Here is a 10,804-nt window from a genome sequence, read left to right on the forward strand (position 1 = left end):
CTTCAAATGCTTCAGAACTGACTTTTTCCACAACCTTAAGAGGACTGCGATGACTTTGTTTTCCAACAAGATGGAGCTCCACGACACTTGCACAACAACGCACGTCAGTTTCCCAGTGATACTCTATCTCAACGCTGGACAGGGTGGAAGGGACCCGGCTCCAAGATCGGCAGACAATACCCCATGCGATATTTTCTTGTGGTGACATGTGAACGAAAGTGTGTTCATCTCCTCTGTACCTTGCGACATAGAGAAGTGAAGAAGAGAACAAGAGAACAACAGCCGCCATAACTGCTTTAAAAGCAGATATATTCTGTAAAGTTAATGACGACTTTAGCTTTTGTCTACACGTTATTCGAGCTGCTGCCAATGGGCACATACAGCATTTGTAATAGCATTTTGTATTTCTCAAATTATCTCATGTTTTTATCAATAAATATGGTGTTTTGACATCAGGTAATTCTTTTTTATCGGCAAGACATATCAAGCGAACTAGGAGCAAAACATTGTGATTTGTTTCGGAAAGAGGTTGTATAGTGGTAAAACGCGTATTCACTGTGTAATGCAGATTACCGTGTGATTATCCCCAGGCCAGAGTCCCATTATGATGCTCTTCATTAGACTTTCCTACGCTTCGTAAATTAATTACACAGCGCGGTATTCTGGTCAGCATGACTCGACGCGTTCTGTAGCCCCGGGGCGCCGTTGCCTTCGCACTGGCGATCAGGCCGCATTATATTTAGACCTGCCCTCGGCTCTTATTTAATTGGGCGCATCAATATCAGCGTCTAATAAATATTCATGACCTGCCCGCTGTATATTATTCCTGTTATCTCCTTACTTTTTTGCAACACATGACGTCGTCGCATAATTACTCTCAAGAGGGTAAGGAAATATAATGCTGCGTCAAAGTTTGCTATTAACTAACAGTCCGCCTGGTTCATCGGTTGAGTGACTAGGACAAATAAGGCGTTTAGGCTGTCGGAGTACAACGTACCGCTGCTGCTGAAAATAGCTGCGTTCTTTTCTTAACTGGCTAGCAATAGAGCGTATACTGTGATAGAAAGCACTTTTAGCAAATTGCTTTCAAGGTTTTTCATTGTATAAAACAATTCTTTCTACAGCTGTGTTCTTTATAATTCGGTTCATTTCACTGTTCTGTCGATTTGGGGCGTATCACTCGATCTTCCCGCATTTTCTGGAGGTATATGAACTTCCGAAAAATATATTTCCTCGACTTTTGTGTAATCTGAAGATAAGTATTCATTGGCTGCTAAAAACCGGATGTTGCAGGCTGGGAGCCGATAATTGTTTACCATGAAGTTCCAGAAAAATTGAGTAAACTTTTGTTGCGGGAACGTTACTCGATGTATGTTTAGCAGATACCTGCAGTCACATGACGAGAAACTGGAAGCATTGTGAAATGAATAGAACAATAAAGAACAAAACTGTAATGAGAATTTTACGAATGAAAAATCAGTAAACCGTTAATGTGCTGTAATAGGCAGAAAATACTGTAAATAAAACACGTAGTGATTTTCATTCACGTATACAAATTTATGCTACAAGGAACCACTAACATGTCACGAAAAACTGTTTATACAGTGGAATCAGCAACAATTCCTTGCCTCTAACACTGCACCCTTCCCAGAAATTAGCACATTGGTTATTTTCGATTCCAGGAAAGGTAAATATTACTTAAAACTGCATTTTTGACTCATGTAATCAATTTTTCTATTAAACCATGGACTAAATCTTGAAAGCGACAAGCACCGCCCGAAATTTGGAATTTCGTATTCAGTGTGAGAGTTGGTACCTAATATACAGAGTGTTTCCATAAGAGCGTGTAAAAATTTTAAGGGACTTAGTAGATGTTCCACTGAAAAATTTGAGGTAGAGAGCCTGGGATAGGAAAAGCCAACTTAAGGAGATAACAGAAATAAAATCACATTACAGTGTACTTTTTTATTTACATTAGTTACAGAAATACCATCATTGACACAGCGAACGTAGTATTTGTCCTATGTTTTACAAGAGCTTAAACTGACGGCCATCAACCTCAATGCAAGCGTGACGTCGGCGAACAAGATTCTGACGCACCCTGACAGATATCCCGAGTGTTTCGAATCACATCATAGGCAGCTACAATTCTGGCAACTAATTCCACTCCGTTTCCCCTAAGGACTTATAAAAAAGTGACTTTTGATATCACCATGGGAAATAATGAAGGGGACTCACGTCAGGTGACTCGTAGGACATGGAATAAGACCTCCACTTCCAATCCTGCGACTAGGAAATAGAGCACTTAAATGATTAAGGACATCCACACTAAAGTGAGACGGTGAAGCGTCACGTTGTATCCACAACCTCTCACGAACAGTCCCCTTACAATCCCGCGACTAGGAAATAGAGCACTTATATGATTAAGGACAACCACACTAAAGTGTGACAGTGAACCGTCACGTTGTATCCACATCCTCTCACGAACAGCCAAGGATACGTTCTCCAACAATTCGGGTTCGATATGCCGTCACGATTAAAAGAGACCTCGTCAGTAAACATCACGATTTGGAGGAAATGCGGTCGATCAATCCATTGTTAGAGCAACCACTGACACAATGTGATCTTGGTGCAAAGAAAGTCACGGACATTGCAAGGACTCGTTGTGGGTTATATGCGTGTAATTGTTGTTCGTGGAGTACTCACCACACACTAGTATGTGCAGCGTCTATGTCGCGTGCAGTACAACGAGTACTTGCACTGGGGTTCGCTGCAAAACGTTCCAGCACTTCTATTCGAAATCAGATATCCGAGTGCTCCTCGTGTTGCCAGGTACCACGTTTCGTCTTTACAGTGAACCAGTCTCCCGCATTCGTCGATCGAGAGAAATACACACTCGTCGTGACGGATGATGCCCGTTAGGAAATCGTTCCCTGTACGGCCTTTCAGCAGCGAGAGCATTACAACTTACTTCCCCATACACAAGGTGCTTGTCAATGAGTTCTGCGAAACTGTACCGGTACAGCTCCACCGCATTGTACTGTACGTCTCTGAACAGCACTGAATAATAATTGGATACGTCGTTGATCCATGGGACACTGTAAAAGCGACACGTCAAAAATGGTTCAAATGGCTCTGAGCATCTGAGGTCATCAGTTCCCTAGAACTCAGAACTACTTAAACCTAACTAACCTAAGGACATCACGCACATCCACGTCCGAGGCAGGATTCGGCGACCGTAGCAGTCACGCGGTTCCGGACTGAGGCCCCTAGAACCGCTCGGCCACCGCGGCTGGCGCGACACATCAAAAAAATGGTTCAAATGGCTCTGAGCACTATGGGACTTAACTTCTCAGGTCATCAGTCCCCTACAACTTAGAACTACTTAAACCTAACTAAGCTAAGGACATCACACACATCCATGCCCGAGGCAGGATTTGAACCTGCGACCGTAGCGGTCTCGCGGTTCCAGACTGTAGCGCCTAGAACCGCTCGGCCACTCCGGCAGGCGCGCGACACATCAGAATCACCTTATGGACAAGTGAAGTAAACGAAACCAGCATCATGCCTTCCTAGTAATCAGGTTCGTCCTGCTTGTTGCCGTGTAGAAAATAAAGAATGTTCATGGAAACAAAAAACACAGCAGTGTACACTTGTACGCTAGTTAGATTTAAATAAGATGGAAAACAGCTATGCTAGAAAAAGCGTTAGAGAAGATTACTTCCACATCTCCTTAATCTGGCTGGCTTCTCCGACCCCTGGTTCTCTACCTCAAAGTGTTCAGCGGAGCATTCTCTTTATCCTGTTACATTTTTACATCTTCTTGCGGAAACATCTTCTATACAGGTAGTCCATAAGGTTCTGCTATCATTTCAGAGATAACTGTGATTTGTTATGAAAAGTTTAGCAGCCCTCAAAGTTTTTCACTGTTATACCAAAATTTTAGTGAGTCCTCCACTCGTCGTTAGTAGAAATCGTCAAGGCAATGTTCGAGTTCTGCTCTAAGGGTAGCAATGTCATTAACTAGAGTTAAGTGCACGTGATCCCTGACGTAATCCCAAGAAGTCTAACGGTGTGACATTGGAAGAGTGCAAGGACTCAGCCAAGGGGTCATCACGATCTGTCTACCTCTCAGAAAATATTCAGCACATCCTGATCGTTCAGACACTAGAGTGTGGGTCCACCACCAAGCTGGTCAACGAGTGCAACTTTTCGATCTGTTGTAGCAGGAGTTGTTGCAGCACTTCTAGGTAAACGTTTCCTTCTATGGGTTAAGTGCACGTGATCCCTGACGTAATCCCAAGAAGTCTAACGGTGTGACATTGGAAGAGTGCAAGGACTCAGCCAAGGGGTCATCACGATCTGTCTACCTCTCAGAAAATATTCAGCACATCCTGATCGTTCAGACACTAGAGTGTGGGTCCACCACCAAGCTGGTCAACGAGTGCAACTTTTCGATCTGTTGTAGCAGGAGTTGTTGCAGCACTTCTAGGTAAACGTTTCCTTCTATGGGTTTTTCTGCGAAGTAAAACGCGTGTACCTTCTCGTGCATTAGGCCATGCGAAACATTAAGGAAAATTTGTAAATTTGTGGTAAGGTCTTATGGGACTCAACTGCTGTGTCACTGGTCCCTAAACCTACACACTACTTAAGCTAACTTTAACTAACTTACGCTATGGACGACACACACACCCATGTCCGAGGGAGGACGCGAACCTCCGATGGGGGGAGCCGCACAGACCGTGACAAGGCGCCCTAGACCACGCGGCTAAGCCGCGCATCTAAACGTTAAGCATCAAGCTATCACGGATATTTTCACGTGTGGTGCGTGGGTTTTCCGAGCCTCAAATCCTAATCTTATGGCGACTCTCATGCCCAGAAAGCCTTATCTGCATCTAGCTTATACTCTGCAAGTCACTTAGTGGTGTTTGGGGGAGAGTACTTCTGGTAGTACTAAATGATGACCGAGCGAGGTGGCGCAGTGGTTAGCACACTGGACTCGCATTCGGGAGGACGACGGTTCAATCCCGTCTCCGGCCATCCTGATTTAGGTTTTCCGTGATTTCCCTAAATCGTTTCAGGCAAGTGCCGGGATGGTTCCTTTGAAAGGGCACGGCCGATTTCCTTCCCTAACCCGAGCTTGCGCTCCGTCTCTAATGACCTCGTTGTCGACGGGACGTTAAACACTAACCACCACCACCACCACCATGACCACTAAATGATAGATGTGCGGAACGTGGGTTCATCTGAAAATAGGCAGTTTTTATTATCAGCATATATGCAGGTCAGCATTAAATACGCGAATGCGGGACATGGAGAACGATCGTTGGCTTCACCCAATGGAACATTTGAAATTCATTTGCAATCATGCTTAACAACTTCTGTAAAACTTTGTGGACAGGCGACCTCGCTTCCTGCAATTCTCATGGTGCACGACAGTTTAGCTTTTATGGACTGTTTGAAATCCAGTCTGTTTCACACTGCCAATCTCTTTACAGCTTTCAAACTACCTCATATTGCTTGTTTTTTACCGTGGTTCCCTTGCGTACTGGCGTCGATAATTCCGCAGTACTGTTGTGACAGATTTTCATTCGGCATACCCGATGACACGTTGCGTCTTCTTCAGGTCTGTTGCCATTTTGAAGCACTGCAGGTCACATCTGCAACAAAGAAAACAATAGCCCTGACAGCTGCTGAACGTTTTACAACAAACCAAAATTCTCTATCTCTAATAGTTCCCAAGTTATCATTTTTTGAAGTGATAGTGGGACTTGATGGACAACATTCACACTGATGAGCCAAAACCACCTGCTTTACACATTGTTTGTCCGTTTGGGAACGAAATACATCACTGGTTCTGGGTATCAGGGATCCGACAGCTTCTTGGTAGGTTTGTGGAGGTGTGTAGCATTAGGTGTCTACGGACAGGTGATGCAATCCGCATAAATAACCGGCCGCTGATTTGCGTACGCGGTGACGGGTTCCATAGGATTTACATCAGGCCACTGTAGCACTCTCCTGACTCCGAGACACGGAGGGTTAGACTACTGAAGATATTAAACATGAAGGGATGCAGGTGGTTCGCAGTTATGTGCGTGTCTTCAATTACTACCACAGGTCCCATGCAAGCGCAGGAGAATGTCTCCCGTAGGATGCTACAGCTCACACCAGCCTGTGTCTGTGGCGCGCTGCACGTTTCGAGCCGTCTTTCACTTCGATGACGGCGTTTGTGCAGAAGACCATTGGCCTAGTGTAGCAAAAATGTGATTAACCTGAAGAGCCAACACGTTTCAACTGATAAACGATCGAACCCCGATGGTCCCGTACCCACTGCTATCGTAATTAACGATGTCGTTGGCTCCACATGTGAACACTTAGGAACTCCATGTTCAACTATGTACGATGAACGGTGTACTCCGAAACACTCGAGAGTGCACCAGCATATGCTCTTTCGGCAGTGACGCCAGAGATCACCATCTATCCTATTCTACAGAGCAGGCGAGCCTCCGACTCCATTTTCTGTGAAGAGTCGTGGACGTCCATCACCATCTATCCTGCTCTACAGAGCAGGCAAGCCTCCATTTTCTGTGAAAAGTCGTGGACGTCCAACCATTTAACTCCTAGTGGTAGTTGCACTGTTCTTCTACCTCTTCCTGTAGATGCTCACGACAGTAGCACGTGAACATTCGACCAGCTTCGCCATCTTAGAATTAATGGAACATGGGTGCTACAAGATAATAATCTGCCTTGGTCAAAGTTGCTTTTCTCAATGGATTTCCCCATTTCCAGACCTTATCTTCGCTAGGGTGGCAATATGTGGGGCCGTCGTACGCCGCTGGTGGTCATGGAACGCGCCGTAACGGCTGCACGATACGTGAATGTCATCCTCCGACCGATAATGCAACCTTATCGGGAGCATATTGGCGAAGCATTCGTCTTCATGGACGACAGTTGGCGCTCCCATCGTGCACACCTTGTGAAGGGCATCCTTCAGCATGACTACATCGCTTGACTAGAGTGGCCATCATGTTCTCCAGGCTTGAAAGCTATCGAACATACCTGGGGTAGATTGAAAAGGGCTGTTAATGGACGACGTGACCCACCAACCACACTGTGGCATCTACACCGAATGGCCGTTGAAGAGTGGGACAACCTGGACCAACAGTGCCTTGATGAACTTGTGGATAGTATGCCGCCACGAATACAGGCATGCATCAATGCAAGAGGACGTCTACTGGGTATTAGAGGTACCAGTATGTACAGAAATCTGCACCACCATTTGCGAAGGTCTCGCTGTGTGGTGGTACAACATGTAATGTGTGGTTTCCATGAGCAATAAAAAGGACGAAATGGTGTTTATTTTGATCTCTATTCCAATTTCGGTACAGGTTGCGGAACTCTCGGAACCCAGATGATGCAAAACTTTTTTTGATGTGTGTATTTGTTGTATATATTCCAGTCTCCTGCTTCCCTTACGGTTTTTACCCTCTGCAGCTCCCTCTAGTATCGTGGAAGATATTATGTGATGTCTGTGGTTTACTTTGCTGCCTATGTAGCAGAGTTCGTTAACTTCGTATAATTCATGATCCCCAATTCTGACTTTAAGTTTTTCATTGCTCTCATTTCTGATAACTCTCTTTACTTTCGTCTTTCTTCAACTTACTCTTAGTCTTTATTCTGTACTCATTAGATTCTTCATTCCATTCAACACATCCTGTAATTTTTCTTCACCTCCACTGAGCACAGGAATGTCATCAGTGAATCTTTCGACGATATCTTTCCACCCTGAATTATAATCCCATTCTTGAAACTTTCTTTTTATTTCCTTCATTGGTTCTTCGATGTATGGATTGAAGAGTAGTTGGGAAAGACTAATCCAAGCACTTGCTTCTTGGTCTTCCACTGTTATTGTTCCCTCTTAATTCTTGTACATATTGTATATCACTCTTCTTTCCCTATAGCTCACCCCTATTTTTCTCAGAATACAGAACAAGTTGCACCATTTTACGTTGTCCATCGCTTTTTCATGTCGCTAAATCCAACGATGATTTTTCTTCAGTCTTCCTTCCATCATCAACCGAAACGCCAGAATTGCCTCTCTGGTGCCTTTGCCTTTCCTAAAGCCAAACTGAACGTTATCTAACAGATCCCCGATTTTCTTTTCCCTTCTTCTTATGTTATTCTTGTGAGCAACTTTGATGCGTGAGCTGTTAAGCTGACTGCGATAATTCTTGCACATGTAGGCTCTTGCAATCTTCAGAATGGTGTGCATGACGTTATTTCCAAAGTCTGATGGTATATTGCCAATCTCATACATTCTACACGCTACCGTGAATAGTCGATTTTTTACCACTTTCCCCCGATGATTTTAGAAACGTCGATGGAATATTATCTATCCATTCTATTTATTTGATCTTAAGTCGTACAAAGCTCTTTTAAACTGTGATTCTAATACTGGATCCCCTACTTCTTCCATGTAGACTCCTGTTTCTTCTTTCATCACGTCATCAGACAAGTCTTCCCTCTCATAGAGGATTTCTCCTTTCACCTGTCCATTGCACTCTTAATGTTATCGCCCTTGCTTTTAGTTTCACAGAAAGTTGTTTTCACTTCTCTATATTCTGAGTTTATACTTCCGACAATCTTTTCTTTTTCGATGTCTTAAATTTTTTCCAGTAGGCATTTCGTCTTGGCTTCCCTGCACTTCCTATTTATTTCGTTCCTAAGTCTGGTATTTCTGTATTCCTGAATATGCCAGAACATTTTTGTATTTACTTCTTTTGTCGAGCAGCTGAAATATTTCTTCTGTTATCCACGGCTTCTTCGCAGTTATCTTCCTTGTACCTACGGTTTTCTTCCAACTTCTGTGACAACCCTTTCCAGAGATGTCCCTTCCTCTTCAACTGAACTGCCTGCTGAGCTACTCATTATTGGTCTATAGCCTCAGAGAATGTCAGGCGTGTTTCTTCATTCCTTAGTACTTCCCTATCCCTCTTCTTTGTGCACTGATACTTCCTGGGTAGTCTCTTAAACTTCAACCTATTCTTTATCATTACTAAAGTGTGATCTGAGTCTATTTTCTGAGTATGCATTACAATCCATTACCTGGTTTCGGAATCTCTGCGTGGCCATGATGCAATCTAACTGAAATCTTGTCGTATCTTCCGGTCTTTTCCAGGTATACCTACCCCTCTTGTGATTCTCGAACAGAGTATTCGCTATTACTGACCGAAATTATTGCAGAACTCAATTAGTGTTTTTCCTCCCTTATTCATATTTTACCACGGCCGTATTCTCCCGTAACCCTCGCTTCTACCAGTTCCCTACAAGCGTCTTCCAATCCTCCACTACTATTAGTTTTTCATCTCCCTTTGTGTACTGAAACACTTGTTCAGTATCCTCGTGTAATTTCTCTATATCTTCATCCTGTGCTTGCGACCTCGGCATTTATACCTGAGTTCTATCTGCAAGAAAGTCGAAAATCTAATTAGGCATTGATTGTCCAGTCAAGGAGAACATGGCGCGGAACTCTACTAAATGCATTCCGGAAGTCAATTATGGCATCAAAATCAGCGCCTTTGTCTACGACGCTGACGAACAGAGCTATCTGTACTTCGCAACACATCTGTTTGTGGAACCCTCGTTGATTTTTGTACAGGAGATTTTCGTTCTCCAAGACAGCGATAATTCGAGAGAGTGAAACGTATTCCGTAATTGTACATTAGACTGACGTCGACGATGTAAGCCTACAGTCTGTCCGACGATCATTCTTGAAAACTCGGATGTCCTTCGATTTCTCCAATCGCTTGGTACCAACCATTACTACGGCAACCAACAATAAGCTTTTGCTAGAAGGCGAGCGAAGTCTTTCATATAATACGTGAAAAATTTCTTAGGTATCTTATGAAGTGCAGATGTCTTTCCGTTACTAAGCAATTTTAGCTTCCTACTTCACGATCACTTTTCTCAGTACCTGTTATTTACACGTTAGTGTGATCATTACCTGTGAAAGAATTTTGGAACCCCAAATTCACAATTTCGGTCTCCCTTTGTCCATCGTCAGGGCGCCAGAATGGCTGGTTACTACTGATCGACACTGGTTTTACGCGAGATTAAAACTTATAAGTATTTCTGTAACTGATGATGGTCGAAGTAGAGAGGATATAAAATGTAGACTGCCAATGGCAAGGAAAGCGTTTCTGAAGAAGAGAAATTTGTTAACATCGAGTATAGATTTAAGTGTCAGGAAGTCGTTTCTGAAAATATTTGTATGGAGTGTAGCCATATATGGAAGTGAAAAGTGGACGATAAATAGCTTAGACAAGAAGAGAATAGAAGATTTCGAAATGTGGTGCTACAGAAGAATGCTGAAGATTAGATGGGTAGATCACGTAACTAATGAGGAGGCACTGAACAGAATTGGAGAGAAGAGAAATTTGTGGCACAACTTCACTAGAAAAAGGGATTGGTTGGTAGGGCATATTCTGAGGCATCAAGGGATCACCAATTTAGTATTGGAGGGCAGCGTGGAGGGTAGAAATCGTAGACGGAGACCAAGAGATGAATGCACTAAACAGATTCAGAAGGATGTAGGTTGCAGTAAGTACTGGGAGATGAAGAAGCTTGCACAGGACAGAGTAGCGTGTAGAGCTGCATCAAATCAGTCTCTGGACTGAAGATCACAACAACAACAAGTATTTCTGTTCAGACTGGTTAGCAAAATTTTACTTTCGAGTTCACTGAACGTATTCTGATATCGTTCTCCTTGCGTACATCTTCTTTTCGTTCAGATTTTGTTTGTCAA

Source organism: Schistocerca piceifrons, chromosome 5 (genome assembly GCF_021461385.2).
Source record: "Schistocerca piceifrons isolate TAMUIC-IGC-003096 chromosome 5, iqSchPice1.1, whole genome shotgun sequence".
Taxonomy (NCBI): Eukaryota; Metazoa; Arthropoda; class Insecta; order Orthoptera; family Acrididae; genus Schistocerca; species Schistocerca piceifrons.